At 45.6% G+C, this 25,521-nt stretch overlaps 4 non-coding genes across 4 annotated transcripts; all 4 read left to right on the top strand.

The window, feature by feature from the left end:
- Positions 1 to 13,153: 13,153 nt before the first annotated feature.
- TRNAF-GAA (transfer RNA phenylalanine (anticodon GAA)) lies at positions 13,154 to 13,226 on the top strand. Its single transcript has one exon. It is a non-coding gene; the product is annotated as a tRNA-Phe (tRNA).
- A 507-nt stretch (positions 13,227 to 13,733) lies between these two features.
- On the top strand, positions 13,734 to 13,806 carry TRNAF-GAA (transfer RNA phenylalanine (anticodon GAA)). Its single transcript has one exon. It is a non-coding gene; the product is annotated as a tRNA-Phe (tRNA).
- A 507-nt stretch (positions 13,807 to 14,313) lies between these two features.
- On the top strand, positions 14,314 to 14,386 carry TRNAF-GAA (transfer RNA phenylalanine (anticodon GAA)). The gene has a single exon. It is a non-coding gene; the product is annotated as a tRNA-Phe (tRNA).
- A 1,092-nt stretch (positions 14,387 to 15,478) lies between these two features.
- TRNAF-GAA (transfer RNA phenylalanine (anticodon GAA)) lies at positions 15,479 to 15,551 on the top strand. Its single transcript has one exon. It is a non-coding gene; the product is annotated as a tRNA-Phe (tRNA).
- The last annotated feature ends 9,970 nt before the right edge of the window (positions 15,552 to 25,521 follow it).

Genomic DNA, 25,521 nt, shown 5'->3' with positions numbered 1-25,521 from the left:
TTAGACTGAAGATCTAAAGGTCCCAGGTTCAATCCCGGGTTTCGGCACAGTTGAGAGGTTCCTTGCTTCTAACAAAGTAGGTCTTGGAATCAGCTGTAGTACTTTTTCTCTATTCATCAAATTTTTTCCAACTGATCTACAACACAATCAATTTAACATAGACTTTGCTTTATGTCCTCCTTCTAAACTTGCTTCCACCTCTCTTACCTTCAGGTTTGACAATGAATATTTCCCATTTCATGCTTTTTTGTAAAGTAAACTCTTGTCTGCATTACCTTCCACCTCCCCTTGAATACAGATGTCAGTAGTCAGATGACATTGCTTACCTACTCATGCCAAATATATCTGGGTAATATAGTGCTAGTCCATTCAGAGTTAAAAAAACAACTACCTAACCTGGATCCCAAAACTGCTATTTGCCCATTGCACCAGTTAATTGCGGAATGATACAGGACTCCTTAAAACATATCTCTACCATATGAGGTTAAAAATCCAGGTCCTGCATCTATTTTGTTAAATGTTTTAAATTAAAGTATGAAGACCACAGCTATAAGCAGGCTGCAATAGCTCAGTTGGGAGAGCGTTAGACTGAAGATCTAAAGGTCCCTGGTTCAATCCTGGGTTTCGGCACAGTTGAGAGGTTCCTTGCTTCTAACAAAATAGGTCTTGGAATAAGCTGTAGTACTTTTTTCTCTATCAACATTTTTATCAACTGATCTACAAAATGATCAATTCAACATAGACTTTGCTTTCTGTCCTCTTTTTAAACTTTCTTCCACCTATCTTGCCTTCAGGTTTGACAATGAATGTTTCCCATATGGCTGAGATACCCGCCACCCCCTCTCAACACAATCCCCAAATGAGGGAAACCGGAAACAGTTCTTGAACTTTTTGGAAGTGGGAGGGAGTGACCCTCCCGGCCGTATTTATTAAAACAAAAAATTAAAACGGTTAAACATTAATGTACAATTTCATACCACATTGCGATGTTTGGCTAACTTTAACAGATTCTCTAATACAGAGGTTCTCCTAGCCGATCTAACATCCTACAAAACATTTACTTGAAATATTGAAATTGTACATCCTAACGTTTAAGGGCCAACGGCAAGGTCGTAACCGGTGTCAAGATCCCTAACCAGACATACCCCCCCCACTTGGGAGGGGCGACCGCACTGAGGCGTACTCACGTGCAACTACTACAATTTCCCTTGTCTTGACGGGGGCACTTATCAACTCGACGCCATTTAAAGGTCGTTCGAACTCGTGTGAGGTATCTAGAAGGTATCGTAGACCTCCCCCCAACCCCACACAACTTACCGCATCTGCCGTCGCAGATGTCACTGGCCCCGGGAAATTCCCCAGGAGGGGGCTGTACCCCCTCCTACACAGGAAGGGGCCTTGACCGCCTTTCCTCTTCTTTCGGCGACCCATCCTTAGAAGGGACCGCCTCCCCGTTGAGGGGCCAAAGGCCACCTCCCCGAGCGCTCCCATCCGTGTTGGGTGACGCCCACTCATAGGGATCTTCCAATTAGTGCTCACCGATCATGACCTTACCGCCTACCGCCTGACCGAAATAAATACGACAAATGCTACTTAAATGAAACTACATTGGCCACTATGACCGACAAACCTGTACTAAATGGACCTTAAATCCGAAATTCTTTAATCACACAACCTGAAAATTACACCAATCTTTATTACACACTAAATATCAACATAACACCAAAACAACATGAAAACGAAATCGAATAACTGATCAATTTTATTAAAACAAACTAGCTGTCCTCAGGGGCTGGTGGGTGGGTCAAAATTGGCTCTTCGTTCCGTCTCGAGCTCACGTGCAGCGAGGAGGTGCAGCTTCAGAGCACAGGAACAAGAGGATGTCTTCTGGTCTTGCGTCTCCTTTTATCCATCTTCAGGGCGGGCGTAAACCCGCCCCTGCCTGCCCCGAGGGCGTGGCCGGCGGCGTCAGTGTCTAGGCCAGCCCACTCAAGGGCGGGAAAAAGCGCGCCCCGGCTACGCCGCTTCGGGCATACCAGCCGAGACGCGCCTCCCGCCCAAAATGGCTTCCCGGGGGGATCGAGGCACTCTGCCATACGTTCGGGGGGACCGAGTGGTCGCCCCTTTCCATATGGCTGAGATACCTGCCACCCCCTCTCAACACAATCCCCAAATGAGGGAAACCGGAAACAGTTCTTGAAGTTTTTGGAAGTGGGAGGGAGTGACCCTCCCGGCCGTATTTATTAAAACAAAAAATTAAAACGGTTAAACATTAATGTACAATTTCATACCACATTGCGATGTTTGGCTAACTTTAACAGATTCTCTAATACAGAGGTTCTCCTAGCCGATCTAACATCCTACAAAACATTTACTTGAAATATTGAAATTGTACATCCTAACGTTTAAGGGCCAACGGCAAGGTCGTAACCGGTGTCAAGATCCCTAACCAGACATACCCCCCCCCCACTTGGGAGGGGCGACCGCACTGAGGCGTACTCACGTGCAACTACTACAATTTCCCTTGTCTTGACGGGGGCACTTATCAACTCGACGCCATTTAAAGGTCGTTCGAACTCGTGTGAGGTATCTAGAAGGTATCGTAGACCTCCCCCCAACCCCACACAACTTACCGCATCTGCCGTCGCAGATGTCACTGGCCCCGGGAAATTCCCCAGGAGGGGGCTGTACCCCCTCCTACACAGGAAGGGGCCTTGACCGCCTTTCCTCTTCTTTCGGCGACCCATCCTTAGAAGGGACCGCCTCCCCGTTGAGGGGCCAAAGGCCACCTCCCCCGAGCGCTCCCATCCGTGTTGGGTGACGCCCACTCATAGGGATCTTCCAATTAGTGCTCACCGATCATGACCTTACCGCCACAAGGCCGGATAGTTGACCGGCTATCCGGACTCCCCACAGAAACTCCTACCTAAAGGTCATGTTTCAAAGATTTTAACCATGCTAGGAAGTCTCCTAAGAATAACTCATTCCCCACCCAAGACAAATGCACACCATCCCCCGAATACATCCTGTCATTATTAATACAGCCATGGGAAATAGAATGCAATGTCCTGGAACGGAACAACCTACTCACTTTATTGTTAAGCTTTCTAACGGAATGATTCAAAGCAGGTATAGAGATAGCCCCCCGCCACACCTTTCGTGGAATCAAATGGGACCATGCAATCGTACACCCCGGAACTCTCCTCGCCAACCAACTTACAGTGGAAAGCATTGCCTCCAGGAGTAGTCGTCTACCGATGGTGACCAAATCATTGCCCCCAACATGTACTATAACTATAGACGGCGGTGACCTTGTCCGCCCTAACAAATCCTCAAAGAATGTTTGAAACTGGTCAATACAGAGACCGCCCCTTCCGTGGAAGGACATCCTGTACCCGTATTCCCCAGCTATGTGAACCAAGTCACCTGCTTTGAATACGTCTGCGGCACGCCTCACGTATGAGTGGCCCACGACCCACACCTCCTTTTTCACAGCCGGTGATGTCTGACCGCTGGCCCGGTGTAGGGTCGACTGCGTAGTCCGCCCCGCCTCGTAGGCTTGCGTAACTGAAACCAAACAAAAACAAGAAGCGTGAGTATAGAGTACATAATTACAGCTTCACAACATGTGCAACCGCACGTATCTTTTATAACAATTGGAGGACCAACGCCCCACTCGTTTCACTTGTTCAACATTAAGACCCCTGGCTGTAGCTTCCGTAGCAGCCCCTATCCGAAAGGAATGGGTCCCAAAATCGCCCGGGTTCAAGCCCGCAGCGGCAATTGACATCGCAAGCACCCGCTGAAACTGAAATTTCGTCAGTGGGGTGGCGTCCGCGTGTCTTAACAAAGTCCCCCCCCATGATGCCACCCTTCGTGCTAGGTAATCCTCTAAACACTTTACCGGACATATGGAGGACCCAGGAATCCTGCGTATGATGACGCAGTCACCCAAACCATCCTGATCCGTCTTGGACCTTACAAAAGAGACAGTCATTGTTTCTCCCCTGATCTGAACGTGTTCCTGGCACAAACCCCCCGCCACATCCAGTTTGTTCCTCGCAACTAGTTCGCTTACCCGCATTGCCCCGTGAAATGCTAGCGTAAAAGCGGCTCGGAACAGCACCGCCTCAAACTGAGATGAACATGTGGCAGGGAGTGTAGCCAACAACTGGGACAATCTATCCAAACCTATCGGGCGCCTCAGATCCACTCTGCGACCCTCCAGGCGTTGCCACCCACGCAGCGCTTTTTGCACAACGAAAGACGCTGTAGGGTCTTGGATAGCGTGTGCTCTGGCAACAAAGGAAATGGCAGCACGATGCCTCTGGGCCGTAGCCACCGATTTCCCAGCCCTACGTAAGGACAACAAGAAATTCACTACCCATTCCTCGTGACCCCAAAGTCGCTCTCTAACAGTCCCCAAAAAGGCTAAATAGGCCCTAAACGCCCCTTCGTATGCCTTCCTCGTCCTTGGTGCTAGACTCTCTCCCACGAGGTGACGAAGTTCGGGGCACCGAGAGACCAGAGAGCTTCGGGAAATGGTGCCGGCTCCGGGTCCGCTGAGGGAAGGAAACCCGAAAAAGCCTGCATTTGAAAACGAGACAGTGCGTCAGCCGCCTGATTCAACACCCCTGGAACGTGTTTTGCTCTGAATAGCACGTTCAATTGCATACACAGTAAAACAATTTCTTTAAGCAGTCTTAAGATCAGTTTACAACGTGCTGCCTGACTATTGATGCACTCGACCACGGTCATATTGTCAGACCAAAATATGACAGAGTGATCCTTGAACCCATCAGGCCATGTTCTCAAGGCCACCAAGATGGGAAACAGTTCGAGGAAAGCAATATTACTCGTCAAACCATTCTCATGCCACCATGTCGGCCATCTTTGTGCCGACCATTTTGTGCCAAAAATGGCGCCAAAACCTACGCTTCCCGCCGAATCTGTCCACAGCCCCAGCTCTTCAGAAGACACGGCTGGTTTATTCCAGACGATTCTACCATTGAAATCCGCCAAAAATGCTAACCAAATACGCATGTCCTGGCGGATCTCGGCTGATAGTCTCGTGCGATGATGGCCTTCTTTAAGGCCAACCATCGCTTGGGCAATTGAACGGGAAAACGGGCGGGCCATTGGTATTACCCTCAGGGCAAAATTCAACTGTCCCACCACCTGCTGTAATTGTTGCAGCGTAACTTTCGATGCATTTATACACAGTTGCAGCGCAGCCCTGAACTTCAACACTTTCTCGGCTGGCAAACGGAAACACCCCTCAATGGAGTCCAACTCGATCCCCAGAAACTCGAGGCAAGTCGTAGGACCCACTGTTTTTCCCGGTGCCAATGGCACACCAAACTGTTTCATCAACACACAAAATTCGGCCAAGGCCCGGCCACATTCAAGACCCCCAGCTGCCCCAAGAAACAGGAAATCATCAAGGTAGTGCATTACATCTTGGAAACCCGTTTTCTTAGTGAAGACCCATTGTAGAAAACTACTGAATTTCTCGAAATAAGCACAGGATATAGAGCACCCCATTGGCATACACCTATCCATGTAATAACAACCCTGAAACATGAAACCTAGGAGACGCTGGTCGTCTGGGTGTACCGGGAGCAATCGGAACGCTGACTCGATATCTGACTTCGCCATCAGCGCCCCGGGCCCCAGGCGATTCAAAATGGCTACGGCCTCATCGAAAGATGCGTACCGCACCGAACACACTTCTGGGTCGATTGCATCATTTACGGAAAGACCTCGTGGAGCCGATAAATTATGGATCAGTCGGAACTCTCCAGGGTCTTTCTTGGGGACTACCCCTAAGGGGGAACAAACAAAATTCTGGACCGGGGGTACACTAAACGGGCCAGCGACCCGACCTCGAGTCACCTCTTTCCGGATCTTATCCTGTACTACGGTTGTATGCTGCAGGACGGAAAGTTGATTTTTACACTTATCCCCACCCTGAAAGTCCCCTACCGGGATGCGGAAACCATATGAAAAACCGTTTCGCAGCACCCCAGCAGAAGTACGATCCGGATAGTCACTGAGCCACGGAATCATTGCCAGGGTATCAATGGGAGTGGGTAAAGGCGCCCCTCGGACTATATTAGACCTGTTTGGCACCTCCTCTCCCCCCGTTATCACCCGTTCTGGCTCTGCACGAGGCCTCAGGATGGGACGATCCACAACCGCTACATTCATGTTTGAATTTACACGTTCCCTGCGGTCTCGTACATCTACCTCTGTTGTAATTAAAACAGAAACCCTTTCTTCCTGTACTGCCGGTAGGTCTCGAGTGATCGTCGGCACCCGAACCTGCTCGAAAGGGCGTCCCCGCATATTGTCGGGAGGATTCGCCCACATTACTTCCTACTAACGGCATTTTCAACATTCCTGACTCTTTCATTTTATCCCAGGTCAAGGCATCATAACAATCCCAGGTCAAACTTTTATTATGCTCCTTTTCCTTTCTGAACATATTATCATAACAAAACCAATGATTACCCTGGTGCGATGTCGAGTACCCCATGATTCGTGATTGGTAGATTGGGAACTCCGAAAGCAACTCAGGTCTACGTTCCCCCAAGATTGACGTAAAGATTCCCCAGGCATTGCCCCAATTGCCGATATTCTCATTCACTTTAAAGGCGGCCATTTTTGCGCGCCAAACACTCGGATGCATGAGATCCTTCTGACTTTTTACATGCTCCACCTCATAATGGTCAACAAGTAATGAAAAAATGTTCACATATTCCCCCGCCCAAATCTTTTCCTTAATTGCCAAAGGAACATGTTGCCCCAACTTTTCTCTCCGAGAGGGTGTTGACTCATCCCTCGCGATCGGCAAAGGCCGCTTACCTGCACCCGACGCTGCCTCTGTGGTCGCAATCGTCCCTGGTGTCTTGTCCCCTACTGCAGCCGGCACGGGCACCTTGGCTGCGTCCCGTTTCTCACGCAATTGCTTTATCAGCGCCTGCGCTTCGACAGCCGTGGCGCCCTCGTTACCTTTACCCAACCACGCTGTCAATTGTGCTGCCAACTCGGGCGGCATATCATCCTCGGACACGGGGGTGATCGGATTCCCCTCCTCTGGCACGGGAATTGGAGCCTCGAGCTGGGCACAGGGACCGGGGGTCTCCTCACCCGCTGCCCCCCTCCTGGGCCTCTTGTTTTTCCCTCCCAGGGCTGCTCCCGCCAAAGGGCGTTTGGGACCCCTTTCCTCATTCTTGTCCACCCGCTTCTTTAGCTCGGACATCTCCTTCATGAGAACGCGCAGCATCTGGTCGGTATTCATGCGCTTTCCAACCTTCTTCGGCATTCTCCAACAAAGTAACTGAAAAACAAACAAGAACGATTAAAACGCTCAAAATTGGCTCTTCGTTCCGTCTCGAGCTCACGTGCAGCGAGGAGGTGCAGCTTCAGAGCACAGGAACAAGAGGATGTCTTCTGGTCTTGCGTCTCCTTTTATCCATCTTCAGGGCGGGCGTAAACCCGCCCCTGCCTGCCCCGAGGGCGTGGCCGGCGGCGTCAGTGTCTAGGCCAGCCCACTCAAGGGCGGGAAAAAGCGCGCCCCGGCTACGCCGCTTCGGGCATACCAGCCGAGACGCGCCTCCCGCCCAAAATGGCTTCCCGGGGGGATCGAGGCACTCTGCCATACGTTCGGGGGGACCGAGTGGTCGCCCCTTTCCATTTCGTCCTTTTTTGTAAAGTAAACTCTTGTCTGCATCACATTCCACTTCCCCTTGAACACAGATGTCAGTAGTCAGATGACATTGCTTACCTACTCATGCCAAATATATCTAGGTAATATAGTGCTAGTCCATTCAGAGTTAAAAAAACAACTACCTAACCTGGATCCCAAAAATGCTATTTACCCATTGCACCAGTTAACTGGGGAATGGTACAGGACTCCTTAAAACATATCTCTACCATATGAGGTTAAAAATCCAGGTCCTGCATCTATTTTGTTAAATGGTTCAAATTAAAGTATGAAGACCACAGCTATGAGAAGGCCGAAAAAGCTCAGTTTGGAGAGCGTTAGACTGAAGATCTAAAGGTCCCTGGTTCAATCCCGGGTTTCGGCACAGTTGAGAGGTTCCTTGCTTCTAACAAAATAGGTCTTGGAATCAGCTGTAGAACTTTTTCTCTATTCATCAAATTTTTTCCAACTGATCTACAACACAATCAATTTAACATAGACTTTGCTTTATATCCTCCTTCTAAACTTGCTTCCACCTCTCTTACCTTCAGGTTTGACAATGAATATTTCCCATTTCATCCTTTTTTGTAAAGTAAACTCTTGTCTGCATTACCTTCCACTTCCCCTTGAACACAGATGTCAGTAGTCAGATGACATTGCTTACCTACTCATGCCAAATATATCTGGGTAATATAGTGCTAGTCCATTCAGAGTTAAAAAAACAACTACCTAACCTGGATCCCAAAAATGCTATTTACCCACTGCACCAGTTAATTGCGGAATGATACAGGACTCCTTAAAACATATCTCACCATATGAGGTTAAAAATCCAGGTCCTGCATCTATTTTGTTAAATGGTTTAAATTAAAGTATGAAGACCACAGCTATAAGCAGGCCAAAATAGCTAAGTTGGGAGAGCGTTAGACTGAAGATCTAAAGGTCCCTAGTTCAATCCCGGGTTTCGGCACAGTTGAGAGGTTCCTTGCTTCTAACAAAATAGGTCTTGGAATCAGCTGTAGTACTTTTTTCTCTATCAACATTTTTATCAACTGATCTACAAAATGATCAATTCAACATAGACTTTGCTTTCTGTCCTCCTTTTAAACTTTCTTCCACCTATCTTGCCTTCCGGTTTGACTATGAATGTTTTCCATTTCGTCCTTTTTTGTAAAGTAAACTCTTGTCTGCATCACATTCCACTTCCCCTTGAACACAGATGTCAGTAGTCAGATGACATTGCTTACCTACTCATGCCAAATATATCTGGGTAAAATATTGCTAGTCCATTCAGAGTTAAAAAAACAACTACCTAACCTGGATCCCAAAAATGCTATTTACCCATTGCACCAGTTAACTGGGGAATGATACAGGACTCCTTAAAACATATCTCTACCATATGAGGTTAAAATCCAGGTCCTGCATCTATTTTCTTAAATGGTTCAAATTAAAGTATGAAGACCCCAGCTATCAGAAGGCTGAAATAGCTCAGTTGGGAGAGCGTTAGACTGAAGATCTAAAGGTCCCTGGTTCAATCCCGGGTTTCGGCACAGTTGAGAGGTTCCTTGCTTCTAACAAAATAGGTCTTGGAATCAGCTGTAGTCCTTTTTCTCTATTCATCAAATTTTTTCCAACTGATCTACAACACAATCAATTTAACATAGACTTTGCTTTATGTACTCCTTCTAAACTTGCTTCCACCTCTCTTACCTTCAGGTTTGACAATGAATATTTCCCATTTCATGCTTTTTTGTAAAGTAAACTCTTGTCTGCATTACCTTCCATTTCCCCTTGAACACAGATGTCAGTAGTCAGATGACATTGCTTACCTACTCATGCCAAATATATCTGGGTAATATAGTGCTAGTCCATTCAGAGTTAAAAAAACAACTACCTAACCTGGATCCCAAAACTGCTATTTGCCCATTGCACCAGTTAATTGCGGAATGATACAGGACTCCTTAAAACATATCTCTACCATATGAGGTTAAAAATCCAGGTCCTGCATCTATTTTGTTAAATAGTTTAAATTAAAGTATGAAGACCACAGCTATAAGCAGGCCGCAATAGCTCAGTTGGGAGAGCGTTAGACTGAAGATCCAAAGGTCCCTGGTTCAATCCCGGGTTTCGGCACAGTTGAGAGGTTCCTTGCTTCTAACAAAATAGGTCTTGGAATCAGCTGTAGTACTTTTTCTCTATTCATCAAATTTTTTCCAACTGATCTACAACACAATCAATTTAACATAGACTTTGCTTTATGTCCTCCTTCTAAACTTGCTTCCACCTCTCTTACCTTCAGGTTTGACAATGTATATTTCCCATTTCATGCTTTTTTGTAAAGTAAACTCTTGTCTGCATTACCTTCGACCTCCCCTTGAATACAGATGTCAGTAGTCAGATGACATTGCTTACCTACTCATGCCAAATATATCTGGATCCCAAAACTGCTATTTGCCCATTGCACCAGTTAATTGCGGAATGATACAGGACTCCTTAAAACATATCTCACCATATGAGGTTAAAAATCCAGGTCCTGCATCGATTTTGTTAAATGGTTTAAATTAAAGTATGAAGACCGCAGCTGTAAGCAGCCCGAAATAGCTAAGTTGGGAGAGCGCTAGACTGAAGATCTAAAGGTCCCTGGTTCAATCCCGGGTTTCTGCACAGTTGAGAGGTTCCTTGCTTCTAACAAAATAGGTCTTGGAATCAGCTGTAGTACTTTTTTCTCTATCAACATTTTTATCAACTGATCTACAAAATGATCAATTCAACATAGACTTTGCTTTCTGTCCTCCTTTTAAACTTTCTTCCACCTATCTTGCCTTCAGGTTTGACTATGAATGTTTTCCATTTCGTCCTTTTTTGTAAAGTAAACTCTTGTCTGCATCACATTCCACTTCCCCTTGAACACAGATGTCAGTAGTCAGATGACATTGCTTACCTACTCATGCCAAATATATCTGGGTAATATAGTGCTAGTCCATTCAGAGTTAAAAAAACAACTACCTAACCTGGATCCCAAAAATGCTATTTACCCATTGCACCAGTTAACTGGGGAATGATACAGGACTCCTTAAAACATATCTCTACCATATGAGGTTAAAAATCCAGGTCCTGCATCTATTTTGTTAAATGGTTCAAATTAAAGTATGAAGACCCCAGCTGTCAGAAGGCCGAAATAGCTCAGTTGGGAGAGCGTTAGACTGAAGATCTAAAGGTCCCTGGTTCAATCCCGGGTTACCGCACAGTTGAGAGGTTCCTTGCTTCTAACAAAATAGGTCTTGGAATCAGCTGTAGTACTTTTTCTCTATTCATCAAATTTTTTCCAACTGATCTACAACACAATCAATTTAACATAGACTTTGCTTTATGTACTCCTTCTAAACTTGCTTCCAGCTCTCTTACCTTCAGGTTTGACAATGAATATTTCCCATTTCATGCTTTTTTGTAAAGTAAACTTCTGTCTGCATTACCTTCCACTTCCCCTTGAACACAGATGTCAGTAGTCAGATGACATTGCTTACCTACTCATGCCAAATATATCTGGGTAATATAGTGCTAGTCCATTCAGAGTTAAAAAAACAACTACCTAACCTGGATCCCAAAACTGCTATTTGCCCATTGCACCAGTTAATTGCGGAATGATACAGGACTCCTTAAAACATATCTCTACCATATGAGGTTAAAAATCCAGGTCCTGCATCTATTTTGTTAAATAGTTTAAATTAAAGTATGAAGACCACAGCTATAAGCAGGCCGCAATAGCTCAGTTGGGAGAGCGTTAGACTGAAGATCTAAAGGTCCCTGGTTCAATCCCGGGTTTCGGCACAGTTGAGAGGTTCCTTGCTTCTAACAAAATAGGTCTTGGAATCAGCTGTAGTACTTTTTCTCTATTCATCAAATTTTTTCCAACTGATCTACAACACAATCAATTTAACATAGACTTTGCTTTATGTCCTCCTTCTAAACTTGCTTCCACCTCTCTTACCTTCAGGTTTGACAATGTATATTTCCCATTTCATGCTTTTTTGTAAAGTAAACTCTTGTCTGCATTACCTTCGACCTCCCCTTGAATACAGATGTCAGTAGTCAGATGACATTGCTTACCTACTCATGCCAAATATATCTGGATCCCAAAAATGCTATTTACCCATTGCACCAGTTAATTGCGGAATGATACAGGACTCCTTAAAACATATCTCACCATATGAGGTTAAAAATCCAGGTCCTGCATCTATTTTGTTAAATGGTTTAATTTAAAGTATGAAGACCACAGCTATAAGCAGGCCGAAATAGCTAAGTTGGGAGAGTGTTAGACTGAAGATCTAAAGGTCCCTGGTTCAATCCCGGGTTTCGGCACAGTTGAGAGGTTCCTTGCTTCTAACAAAATAGGTCTTGAAATCAGCTGTAGTACTTTTTTCTCTATCAACATTTTTATCAACTGATCTACAAAATGATCAATTCAACATAGACTTTGCTTTCTGTCCTCCTTTTAAACTTTCTTCCACCTATCTTGCCTTCAGGTTTGACTATGAATGTTTTCCATTTCGTCCTTTTTTGTAAAGTAAACTCTTGTCTGCATCACATTCCACTTCCCCTTGAACACAGATGTCAGTAGTCAGATGACATTGCTTACCTACTCATGCCAAATATATCTGGGTAATATATTGCTAGTCCATTCAGAGTTAAAAAAACAACTACCTAACCTGGATCCCAAAAATGCTATTTACCCATTGCACCAGTTAACTGGGGAATGATACAGGACTCCTTAAAACATAACCTACCATATGAGGTTAAAAATCCAGGTCCTGCATCTATTTTGTTAAATGGTTTAAATTAAAGTATGAAGACCACAGCTCTAAGCAGGCCGAAATAGCTCAGTTGGGCGAGCGTTAGACTGAAGATCTAAAGGTCCCTGGTTCAATCCCGGGTTTCGGCACAGTTGAGAGGTTCCTTGCTTCTAACAAAATAGGTCTTGGGATCAGCTGTAGTTCTTTTTCTCTATTCATCAAATTTTTTCCAACTGATCTACAACACAATCAATTTAACATAGACTTTGCTTTATGTCCTCCTTCTAAACTTGCTTCCACCTCTCTTACCTTCAGGTTTGACAATGAATATTTCCCATTTCATGCTTTTTTGTAAAGTAAACTCTTGTCTGCATTACCTTCCACTTCCCCTTGAACACAGATGTCAGTAGTCAGATGACATTGCTTACCTACTCATGCCAAATATATCTGGGTAATATAGTGCTAGTCCATTCAGAGTTAAAAAAACAACTACCTAACCTGGATCCCAAAAATGCTATTTACCCATTGCACCAGTTAATTGCGGAATGATACAGGACTCCTTAAAACATATCTCACCATATGAGGTTAAAAATCCAGGTCCTGCATCTGTTTTGTTAAATGGTTTAAATTAAAGTATGAAGACCACAGCTATAAGCAGGCCGAAATAGCTCAGTTGGTAGAGCGTTAGACTGAAGATCTAAAAGTCCCTGGTTCAATCCCGGGTTTCGGCACAGTTGAAAGGTTCCTTGCTTCTAACAAAATAGGTCTTGGAAACAGCTGTAGTACTTTTTTCTCTATCAACATTTTTATCAACTGATCTACAAAATGATCAATTCAACATAGACTTTGCTTTCTGTCCTCCTTTTAAACTTTCTTCCACCTATCTTGCCTTCAGGTTTGACTATGAATGTTTTCCATTTCGTCCTTTTTTGTAAAGTAAACTCTTGTCTGCATCACATTCCACTTCCCCTTGAACACAGATGTCAGTAGTCAGATGACATTGCTTACCTACTCATGCCAAATATATCTGGGTAATATAGTGCTAGTCCATTCAGAGTTAAAAAAACAACTACCTAACCTGGATCCCAAAAATGCTATTTACCCATTGCACCAGTTAACTGGGGAATGATACAGGACTCCTAAAACATATCTCTACCATATGAGGTTAAAAATCCAGGTCCTGCATCTATTTTGTTAAATGGTTCAAATTAAAGTATGAAGACCCCAGCTATCAGAAGGCCGAAATAGCTCAGTTGGGAGAGCGTTAGACTGAAGATCTAAAGGTCCCTGGTTCAATCCCGGGTTTCGGCACAGTTGAGAGGTTCCTTGCTTCTAACAAAGTAGGTCTTGGAATCAGCTGTAGTACTTTTTCTCTATTAACATTTTTATCAACTGATCTACAAAATGATCAATTCAACATAGACTTTGCTTTCTGTCCTCCTTTTAAACTTTCTTCCACCTATCTTGCCTTCCGGTTTGACTATGAATGTTTTCAATTTCGTCCTTTTTTGTAAAGTAAACTCTTGTCTGCATCACATTCCACTTCCCCTTGAACACAGATGTCAGTAGTCAGATGACATTGCTTACCTACTCATGCCAAATACATCTGGGTAATATTGTGCTAGTCCATTCAGAGTTAAAAAAACAACTACCTAACCTGGATCCCAAAAATGCTATTTACCCATTGCACCAGTTAACTGGGGAATGATACAGGACTCCTTAAAACATATCTCTACCATATGAGGTTAAAAATCCAGGTCCTGCATCTATTTTGTTAAATGGTTTAAATTAAAGTATGAAGACCACAGCTATAAGCAGGCCGAAATAGCTCAGCTGGGAGAGCGTTAGACTGAAGATCTAAAGGTCCCTGGTTCAATCCCGGGTTTCGGCACAGGTGAGAGGTTCCTTGCTTCTAAAAACAATAGGTCTTGGAATCAGCTGTAGTACTTCTTCTCTATTCATCAATTTTTTTCCAACTGATCTACAACACAATCAATTTAACATAGACTTTGCTTTATGTCCTCCTTCTAAACTTGCTTCCACCTCTCTTACCTTCAGGTTTGACAATGAATATTTCCCATTTCATGCTTTTTTGTAAAGTAAACTCTTGTCTGCATTACCTTCCACCTCCCCTTGAATACAGATGTCAGTAGTCAGATGACATTGCTTACCTACTCATGCCAAATATATATGGGTAATATAGTGCTAGTCCATTCAGAGTTAAAAAAACAACTACCTAACCTGGATCCCAAAACTGCAATTTGCCCATTGCACCAGTTAATTGCGGAATGATACAGGACTCCTTAAAACATATCTCTACCATATGAGGTTGAAAATCCAGGTCCTGCATCTATTTTGTTAAATGGTTTAAATTAGAGTATGAAGACCACAGCTATAAGCTGGCCGCTATAGCTCAGTTGGGAGAGCGTTAGACTCTAGATCTAAAGGTCCCTGGTTCCATCCCGGGTTTCGGCACAGTTGAGAGGTTCCTTGCTTCTAACAAAATAGGTCTTGGAATCAGCTGTAGTACTTTTTTCTCTATCAACATTTTTATCAACTGATCTACAAAATGATCAATTCAACATAGACTTTGCTTTCTGTCCTCCTTTTAAACTTTCTTCCACCTATCTTGCCTTCAGGTTTGACAATGAATGTTTCCCATTTAGTCCTTTTTTGTAAAGTAAACTCTTGTCTGCATCACATTCCACTTCCCCTTGAACACAGATGTCAGTAGTCAGATGACATTGCTTACCTACTCATGCCAAATATATCTAGGTAATATAGTGCTAGTCCATTCAGAGTTAAAAAAACAACTACCTAACCTGGATCCCAAAAATGCTATTTACCCATTGCACCAGTTAACTGGGGAATGATACAGGACTCCTTAAAACATATCTCTACCATATGAGGTTAAAAATCCAGGTCCTGCATCTATTTTGTTAAATGGTTTAAATTAAAGTATGAAGACCACAGCTATAAGCAGGCCGAAATAGCTCAGTTGGGAGAGCGTTAGACTGAAGATCTAAAGGTCCCTGGTTCAATCCCAGGTTTCGGCACAGTTGAGAGGTTCCTTGCTTCTAACAAAATAGGTCTTGGAATCAGCTGTTGTACTTTTTCTCTATTCATCAAATTTTTTCCAACTGATCTACAACACAATCAATTTAACATAGACTTTGCTTTATGTCCTCCTTCTAAACTTGCTTCCACCTCTCTTACCTTCAGGTTTGACAATGAATATTTCCCATTTCATGCTTTTTTGTAAAGTAAACTCTTGTCTGCATTACCTTCCACCTCCCCTTGAATACAGATGTCAGTAGTCAGATGACATTGCTTACCTACTCATGCCAAATATATCTGGGTAATATAGTGCTAGTCCATTCAGAGTTAAAAAAACAACTACCTAACCTGGATCCCAAAACTGCTATTTGCCCATTGCACCAGTTAATTGCGGAATGATACAGGACTCCTTAAAACATATCTCTACCATATGAGGTTAAAAATCCAGGTCCTGCATCTATTTTGTTAAATGGTTTAAATTAAAGTATGAAGACCACAGCTATACGCAGGCTGCAATAGCTCAGTTGGGAGAGCGTTAGACTGAAGATCTAAAGGTCCCTGGTTCAATCCTGGGTTTCGGCACAGTTGAGAGGTTCCTTGCTTCTAACAAAATAGGTCTTGGAATAAGCTGTAGTACTTTTTTCTCTATCAACATTTTTATCAACTGATCTACAAAATGATCAATTCAACATAGACTTTGCTTTCTGTCCTCTTTTTAAACTTTCTTCCACCTATCTTGCCTTCAGGTTTGACAATGAATGTTTCCCATTTCGTCCTTTTTTGTTAAGTAAACTCTTGTCTGCATCACATTCCACTTCCCCTTGAACACAGATGTCAGTAGTCAGATGACATTGCTTACCTACTCATGCCAAATATATCTAGGTAATATAGTGCTAGTCCATTCAGAGTTAAAAAAACAACTACCTAACCTGGATCCCAAAAATGCTATTTACCCATTGCACCAGTTAACTGGGGAATGGTACAGGACTCCTTAAAACATATCTCTACCATATGAGGTTAAAAATCCAGGTCCTGCATCTATTTTGTTAAATGGTTCAAATTAAAGTATGAAGACCACAGCTATGAGAAGGCCGAAATAGCTCAGTTTGGAGAGCGTTAGACTGAAGATCTAAAGGTCCCTGGTTTAATCCCGGGTTTCGGCACAGTTGAGAGGTTCCTTGCTTCTAGCAAAATAGGTCTTGGAATCAGCTGTAGAACTTTTTCTCTATTCATCAAATTTTTTCGAACTGATCTACAACACAATCAATTTAACATAGACTTTGCTTTATGTCCTCCTTCTAAACTTGCTTCCACCTCTCTTACCTTCAGGTTTGACAATGAATATTTCCCATTTCATGCTTTTTTGTAAAGTAAACTCTTGTCTGCATTACCTTCCACTTCCCCTTGAACACAGATGTCAGTAGTCAGATGACATTGCTTACCTACTCATGCCAAATATATCTGGGTAATATAGTGCTAGTCCATTCAGAGTTAAAAAAAACAACTACCTAACCTGGATCCCAAAAATGCTATTTACCCATTGCACCAGTTAATTGCGGAATGATACAGGACTCCTTAAAACATATCTCACCATATGAGGTTAAAAATCCAGGTCCTGCATCGATTTTGTTAAATGGTTTAAATTAAAGTATGAAGACCACAGCTGTAAGCAGCCCGAAATAGCTAAGTTGGGAGAGCGTTAGACTGAAGATCTAAAGGTCCCTGGTTCAATCCCGGGTTTCGGCACAGTTGAGAGGTTCCTTTCTTCTAACAAAATAGGTCTTGGAATCAGCTGTAGTACTTTTTTCTCTATCAACATTTTTATCAACTGATCTACAAAATGATCAATTCAACATAGACTTTGCTTTCTGTCCTCCTTTTAAACTTTCTTCCACCTATCTTGCCTTCAGGTTTGACTATGAATGTTTTCCATTTCGTCCTTTTTTGTAAAGTAAACTCTTGTCTGCATCACATTCCTCTTCCCCTTGAACACAGATGTCAGTAGTCAGATGACATTGCTTACCTACTCATGCCAAATATATCTGGGTAATATAGTGCTAGTCCATTCAGAGTTAAAAAAACAACTACCTAACCTGGATCCCAAAAATGCTATTTACCCATTGCACCAGTTAACTGGGGAATGATACAGGACTCCTTAAAACATATCTCTACCATATGAGGTTAAAAATCCAGGTCCTGCATCTATTTTGTTAAATGATTCAAATTAAAATATGAAGACCCCAGCTATCAGAAGGCCGAAATAGCTCAGTTGGGAGAGCGTTAGACTGAAGATCTAATATGGCTGAGATACCCGCCACCCCCTCTCAACACAATCCCCAAAGGAGGGAAAACGGAAACAGTTCTTGAAGTTTTTGGAAGTGGGAGGGAGTGACCCTCCCGGCCGTATTTATTAAAACAAAAAATTAAAACATTTAAACATTAATGTACAATTTCATACCACATTGCGATGTTTGGCTAACCTTAACAGATTCTCTAATACAGAGGTTCTCCTAGCCGAACTAACATCCTACAAAACATTTACTTGAAATATTGAAATTGTACATCCTAACGTTTAAGGGCCAACGGCAAGGTCGTAACCGGTGTCAAGATCCCTAACCAGACATACCCCCCCCACTTGGGAGGGGCGACAGCACTGAGGCGTACTCAAGTGCAACTACTACCAATTTCCCTTGACTTGACGGGGGCACTTATCAACTCGACGCCAGTTAACGGTCGTTCGAAGACTCGTGTGAGGTATCTAGAAGGTATCGTAGACCTCCCCCCAACCCCACACAACTTACCGCATCTGCCGTCGCAGATGTCACTGGCCCCGGGAAATTCCCCAGGAGGGGGCTGTAACCCCTCCTACACAGGAAGGGGCCTTGACCGCCTTTCCTCTTCTTTCGGCGACCCATCCTTAGAAGGGACCGCCTCCCCGTTGAGGGGCCAAAGGCCACCTCCCCCGAGCGCTCCCATCCGTGTTGGGTGACGCCCACTCATAGGGATCTTCCAATTAGTGCTCACCGATCATGACCTTACCGCCCGACCAAAATAAATACGACAAATGCTAACTAAACGAAACTACATTGGCCACTATGACCGAAAAAGCCTGTTTATAAATGGACCTTAAATCCGAAGTTCTTTAATCACAAACTTGTAAAATTAGACCAATCTTTATTACACATTCAACATCAACACAACACTACAATAACCTGTAAACGAAATAGAATAATTGATCAATTTTATTAAAACAACTGGCTGTCCTCAGGGGCTGGTGGGTGGGTCAAAATTGGCTCTTCGTTCCGTCTCGAGCTCACGTGCAGCGAGGAGGTGCAGCTTCAGAGCACAGGAACAAGAGGATGTCTTCTGGTCTTGCGTCCCTTTTTATCCATCTTCAGGGCGGGCGTAAACCCGCCCCTGCCTGCCCCGAGGGCGTGGCCGGCCGCGTCAGTGTCTAGGCCAGCCCACTCTAGGGCGGGAAAAAGCGCGCCCCGGCTACGCCGCTTCGGGCATACCAGCCGAGACGCGCCTCCCGCCCAAAATGGCTTCCCGGGGGGATCGTGGCACTCTGCCATACGTTCGGGGGGACCGAGTGGTCGCCCCTTTCCATATGGCTGAGATACCCGCCACCCCCTCTCAACACAATCCCCAAAGGAGGGAAAACGGAAACAGTTCTTGAAGTTTTTGGAAGTGGGAGGGAGTGACCCTCCCGGCCGTATTTATTAAAACAAAAAATTAAAACATTTAAACATTAATGTACAATTTCATACCACATTGCGATGTTTGGCTAACCTTAACAGATTCTCTAATACAGAGGTTCTCCTAGCCGAACTAACATCCTACAAAACATTTACTTGAAATATTGAAATTGTACATCCTAACGTTTAAGGGCCAACGGCAAGGTCGTAACCGGTGTCAAGATCCCTAACCAGACATACCCCCCCCACTTGGGAGGGGCGACAGCACTGAGGCGTACTCAAGTGCAACTACTACCAATTTCCCTTGACTTGACGGGGGCACTTATCAACTCGATGCCAGTTAACGGTCGTTCGAAGACTCGTGTGAGGTATCTAGAAGGTATCGTAGACCTCCCCCCAACCCCACACAACTTACCGCATCTGCCGTCGCAGATGTCACTGGCCCCGGGAAATTCCCCAGGAGGGGGCTGTAACCCCTCCTACACAGGAAGGGGCCTTGACCGCCTTTCCTCTTCTTTCGGCGACCCATCCTTAGAAGGGACCGCCTCCCCGTTGAGGGGCCAAAGGCCACCTCCCCCGAGCGCTCCCATCCGTGTTGGGTGACGCCCACTCATAGGGATCTTCCAATTAGTGCTCACCGATCATGACCTTACCGCCACAGGCCGGATAGTTGACCGGCTATCCGGACCCCCCACAAAACTCCTACCTAAAGGTCATGTTTCAACGATTTTAACCATGCTAAGAAGTCTCCTAAGAGTAACTCATTCCCCACCCAAGACAAATGCACACCATCCCCCAAATACATACTGTCATCATTAATACAGCTATGAGAAATAGAATGCAATGTCCTGGAACGGAACAACCTACTCACTTTATTGTTAAGCTTTCTAACAGAATGGTTCAAAGCAGGAATAGAGATAGCCCCCCGCCACACCTTTCGTGGAATCAAATGGGACCATGCAATCGTGCACCCCGGAACTCTCCTCGCCAACCAACTTACAGTGGAAAGCATTGCCTCCAGGAGTAGTCGTCTACCGATGGTGACCAAATCATTGCCCCCAACATGCACTATAACTATAGACGGCGGTGACCTTGTCCGCCCTAACAAACCCTCGAAAAATGTTTGAAACTGGTCAATACAGAGACCGCCCCTTCCGTAGAAGGACATCCTGTACCCGTATTCCCCAGCTACGTGAATCATGTCACCTGCTTTGAATACGTCTGCGGCACGCCTCACGTATGAGTGGCCCACGACCCACACCTCCTTTTTCACAGCCGGTGATGTCTGACCGCTGGCCCGGTGTAGGGTCGACTGCATAGTCCGCCCAGCCTCGTAGGCTTGCGTAACTGAAAACCAAACAAAAACAAGAAGCGTGAGTACATTATTATAGCTTCACAACATGTGCAACCGCACGTATCTTTTATAACAATTGGAGGACCAACGCCCCACTCGTTTCACTTGCTTAACATTAAGACCCCTGGCTGTAGCTTCCGTAGCAGCCCCTATCCGAAAGGAATGGGTCCCAAATTCGCCCGGGTTCAAGCCCGCAGCGGCAATTGACATCGCAAGCACCCGCTGAAACTGAAATTTCGTCAGTGGGGTGGCGTCAGCGTGTCTTAACAAAGTCCCCCCCCATGATGCCACCCTTCGTGCTAGGTAATCCTCTAAACACTTTACCGGACATATGGAGGACCCAGGAATCCTGCGTATGATGACGCAGTCACCCATCCCATCTTGATCAGTCTTGGACTTTACAAAGGAGACAGTCATTGTTTCTCCCCTGATCTGAACGTGTTCCTGGCACAAACCCCCTGCCACATCCAGTTTGTTCCTTGCAACTAGTTCGCTTACCCGCATTGCTCCGTGAAATGCTAGCGTAAAAGCGGCTCGGAACAGCACCGCCTCAAACTGAGATGAACATGTGGCCGGGAGTGTGGCCAACAACTGGGACAATCTATCCAAACCTATCGGGCGCCTTTCATCTACTCTGCGACCCTCAAGGCGTTGCCACCCACGCAGCGCTTTCTGTACAACGAAAGACGCTGTTGGGTCCTGGATAGCGTGTGCTCTGGCAACAAAGGAAATGGCAGCACGATGCCTCTGGGCCGTAGCCACCGATTTCCCAGCCCTACATAAGGACATCAGGAAATTCACTACCCATTCCTCGTGACCCCAAAGTCGCTCTCTATCACTCCCCAAAAAGGCTAAATAGGCCCGAAACGCCCCTTCGTATGCCTTCCTCGTCCTTGGTGCTAGACTCTCTCCCACGAGGTGACGAAGTTCGGGGCACCGAGAGACCAGAGAGCTTCGGGAAAGGGTGCCGGCTCTGGGTCCGCTGAGGGGAGGAAACCCGAAAAAGCCTGCATTTGAAAACGAGACAGTGCGTCAGCCGCCTGATTCATCACCCCTGGAACATGCTTTGCTCTGAATAGCACGTTCAATTGCATACATAGTAAAACAATTTCCTTAAGCAGTCTTAAAATCAGTTTACAACGTGCTGCCTGACTATTGATGCACTCGACCACGGTCATATTGTCAGACCAAAATATGACAGAGTGATCTTTGAACCCATCGGGCCATGTTCTCAAGGCCACCAAGATGGGAAACAGTTCCAGGAAAGCAATATTACTCGTCAGACCATTCTCATGCCACCATGTCGGCCATCTTTGTGCCGACCATTTCGTGCCGAAGATGGCGCCAAAACCTATGCTTCCTGCTGAATCTGTCCATAGCCCCAGCTCTTCAGAAGACACGGCTGGTTCATTCCAGACGATTCTACCATTGAAGTCCGCCAGAAATGCTAACCAAATACGCATGTCCTGGCGGATCTCGGCCGATAGTCTCGTGCGATGATGGCACTCTTTAAGGCCGACCATCGCTTGGGCAATTGAACGGGAAAAGGGGCGGGCCATTGGTATTACCCTCAGGGCAAAATTCAACTGTCCCACCAACTGCTGTAATTGTTGCAGCGTAACTTTTGATGCATTTATACACACTTGCAGCGCAGCCCTGAACTTCAACACTTTCTCAGCTGGCAAACGGAAACACCCTTCAATGGAGTCCAACTCGATCCCCAGAAACTCGAGGCAAGTCGTAGGACCCACTGTTTTACCCGGCGCCAATGGCACACCAAACTGTTTCATTAACACACAAAATTCGGCCAAGGCCCGGCCACATTCAAGATCCCCAGCTGCCCCAAGAAACAGAAAATCATCAAGGTAGTGCATTACATCTTGGAAACCTGTTTTCTTTGTGAAGACCCATTGTAGAAAACTACTGAATTTCTCGAAATAAGCACAGGATATAGAGCACCCCATTGGCATACACCTATCCATGTAATAACCACCCTGAAACATGAATCCTAGGAGACGCTGGTCGTCTGGGTGTACCGGGAGCAATCGGAACGCTGACTCGATATCTGACTTCGCCATCAGCGCCCCGGGCCCAAGGCGATTCAAAATGGCTACGGCCTCATCGAAGGATGCGTACCGCACCGAACACACTTCTGGATCGATTGCATCATTTACGGAAAGACCTCGTGGAGCTGATAAATTATGAATCAGTCGGAACTCACCGGGGTCTTTCTTGGGGACTACCCCTAAGGGAGAACAAACAAAATTCTGGACCGGGGGTACACTAAACGGGCCGGCGACCCGACCTCGAGTCACCTCTTTCCGGATCTTATCCTGTACTACGGTCGTATGCTGCAGGACGGAAAGTTGATTTTTACACTTTTCCACACCCTGAAAGTCCCCTACCGGGATGCGGAAACCATACGAAAAACCGTTCCGCAGCACCCCAGCAGAAGTACGATCCGGGTATTCACTGAGCCAGGGAATCATCGCCAGGGTATCAATCGGAGTAGGTAAAGGCGCCCCTCGGACTATATTAGACCTGTTTGGCACCTCCTCTCCCCCCATTATCACCCGTTCTGGCTCTGCACGAGGACTCAGGATGGGACGACCCACAACCACTACATTCATGTTTGAATTTACACGATCCCTGGGGTCTAGTACATTTACCTCTGTTGTAATTAAAGCAGAAACCCCTTTTTCCGGTATTGCCGGCAGGTTTCGAGTAATCGTCGGCACCCGTACCTGATCGAAAGGGCGTCCCCGCATATTGCCGGGAGGATTCGCCAACATTACTTCCCACCAACGGCATTTTCAACATTCCTGACTCCTTCATTTTATCCCAAGTCAAGGAATCATAACAATCCCAGGTTAAACTTTTATTATGCTCCTTTTCCTTTCTGAACAGATTATCGTAACAGAACCAATGATTACCCTGGTGCGATGTCGAGTACCCCATGATTCGTGATTGATAGATTGGGAACTCGGAAAGCAACTCAGGTCTACGTTCCCCCAAGATTGATGTAAAGATTCCCCAAGCATTGCCCCAATTGCCGATATTCTCATTCACTTTAAAGGCGGCCATTTTTGCGCGCCAAACACTCGGATGCATGAGATCCTTCTGACTCTTTACATGCTCTACCTCATAATGATCAACAAGCAATGAGAAAATGTTCACATACTCCCCCGCCCAAATCTTTTCCTTAATTGCCAAAGGAACATGTTGCCCCAACTTTTCTCTCCGAGAGGGTGTTGACTCATCCCTCGCGATCGGCAATGGCCGCTTACCTGCACCTGACGCTGCCTCTGTGGTCGCAATCGTCCCTGGTGTCTTGTCCCCTACTGCAGCCGGCACGGGCACCTTGGCTGCTTCCCGTTTCTCACGCAATTGCTTTATCAGCGCCTGCGCATCGACAGCCGTGGCGCCCTCATTATCTTTACCCAACCACGCTGCCAATTGTGCTGCCAGCTCAGGCGGCATATCATCCTCGGACACGGGGGTGACCACAACGGGAATCGGATTCCCCTCCTCCGGCACGGGAGTTGGAGCCTCGAGCGGGGCACTGGGACCCGGGATGTCTTCACCCGCTGCCCCCCTCCTGGGCCTCTTGTTTTTCCCTCCCGGGGCTGCTCCCGCCAAAGGACGTTTTGGACCCCCTTCCTCATTCTTGTCCACCCGCTTCTTTAGCTCGGACATCTCCTTCATGAGAACACGCAGCATCTGGTCAGTAGTCATGCGCTTTCCCACCTTCTTCGGCATTCTCCAACAAAGTAACTGCAAAACAAACAAGAACGATTAAAACGCTCAAAATTGGCTCTTCGTTCCGTCTCGAGCTCACGTGCAGCTTCAGAGCACAGGAACAAGAGGATGTCTTCTGGTCTTGCGTCCCTTTTTATCCATCTTCAGGGCGGGCGTAAACCCGCCCCTGCCTGCCCCGAGGGCGTGGCCGGCCGCGTCAGTGTCTAGGCCAGCCCACTCTAGGGCGGGAAAAAGCGCGCCCCGGCTACGCCGCTTCGGGCATACCAGCCGAGACGCGCCTCCCGCCCAAAATGGCTTCCCGGGGGGATCGAGGCACTCTGCCATACGTTCGGGGGGACCGAGTGGTCGCCCCTTTCCAAGATCCCTGGTTCAATCCTGGGTTTCGGCACAGTTGAGAGGTTCCTTGCTTCTAACAAAATAGGTCTTGGAATCAGCTGTAGTACTTTTTTCTCTATTAACATTTTTATCAACTGATCTACAAAATGATCAATTCAACATAGACTTTGCTTTCTGTCCTCCTTTTAAACTTTCTTCCACCTATCTTGCCTTCAGGTTTGACTATGAATGTTTTCCATTTCGTCCTTTTTTGTAAAGTAAACTCTTGTCTGCATCACATTCCACTTCCCCTTGAACACAGATGTCAGTAGTCAGATGACATTGCTTACCTACTCATGCCAAATATATCTGGGTAATATAGTGCTAGTCCATTCAGAGTTAACTGGGGAATGATACAGGACTCCTTAAAACATATCTCTACTATATGAGGTTAAAAATCCAGGTCCTGCATCTATTTTGTTAAATGGTTCAAATTAAAGTATGAAGACCCCAGCTATCAGAAGGCCGAAATAGCTCAGTTGGGAGAGCGTTAGACTGAAGATCTAAAGGTCCCTGGTTCAATCCCGGGTTACGGCACAGTTGAGAGGTTCCTTGCTTCTAACAAAATAGGTCTTGGAATCAGCTGTAGTACTTTTTCTCTATTCATCAAATTTTTTCCAACTGATCTACAACACAATCAATTTAACATAGACTTTGCTTTATGTACTCCTTCTAAACTTGCTTCCACCTCTCTTACCTTCAGGTTTGACAATGAATATTTCCCATTTCATGCTTTTTTGTAAAGTAAACTTCTGTCTGCATTACCTTCCACTTCCCCTTGAA

Source organism: Lissotriton vulgaris, chromosome 8, assembly GCF_964263255.1.
Source record: "Lissotriton vulgaris chromosome 8, aLisVul1.2, whole genome shotgun sequence".
Lineage (NCBI taxonomy): Eukaryota > Metazoa > Chordata > Amphibia > Caudata > Salamandridae > Lissotriton > Lissotriton vulgaris.
Note: the sequence above shows the minus strand (reverse complement) of the source record. Positions and strands in the feature narration are given on the sequence as shown.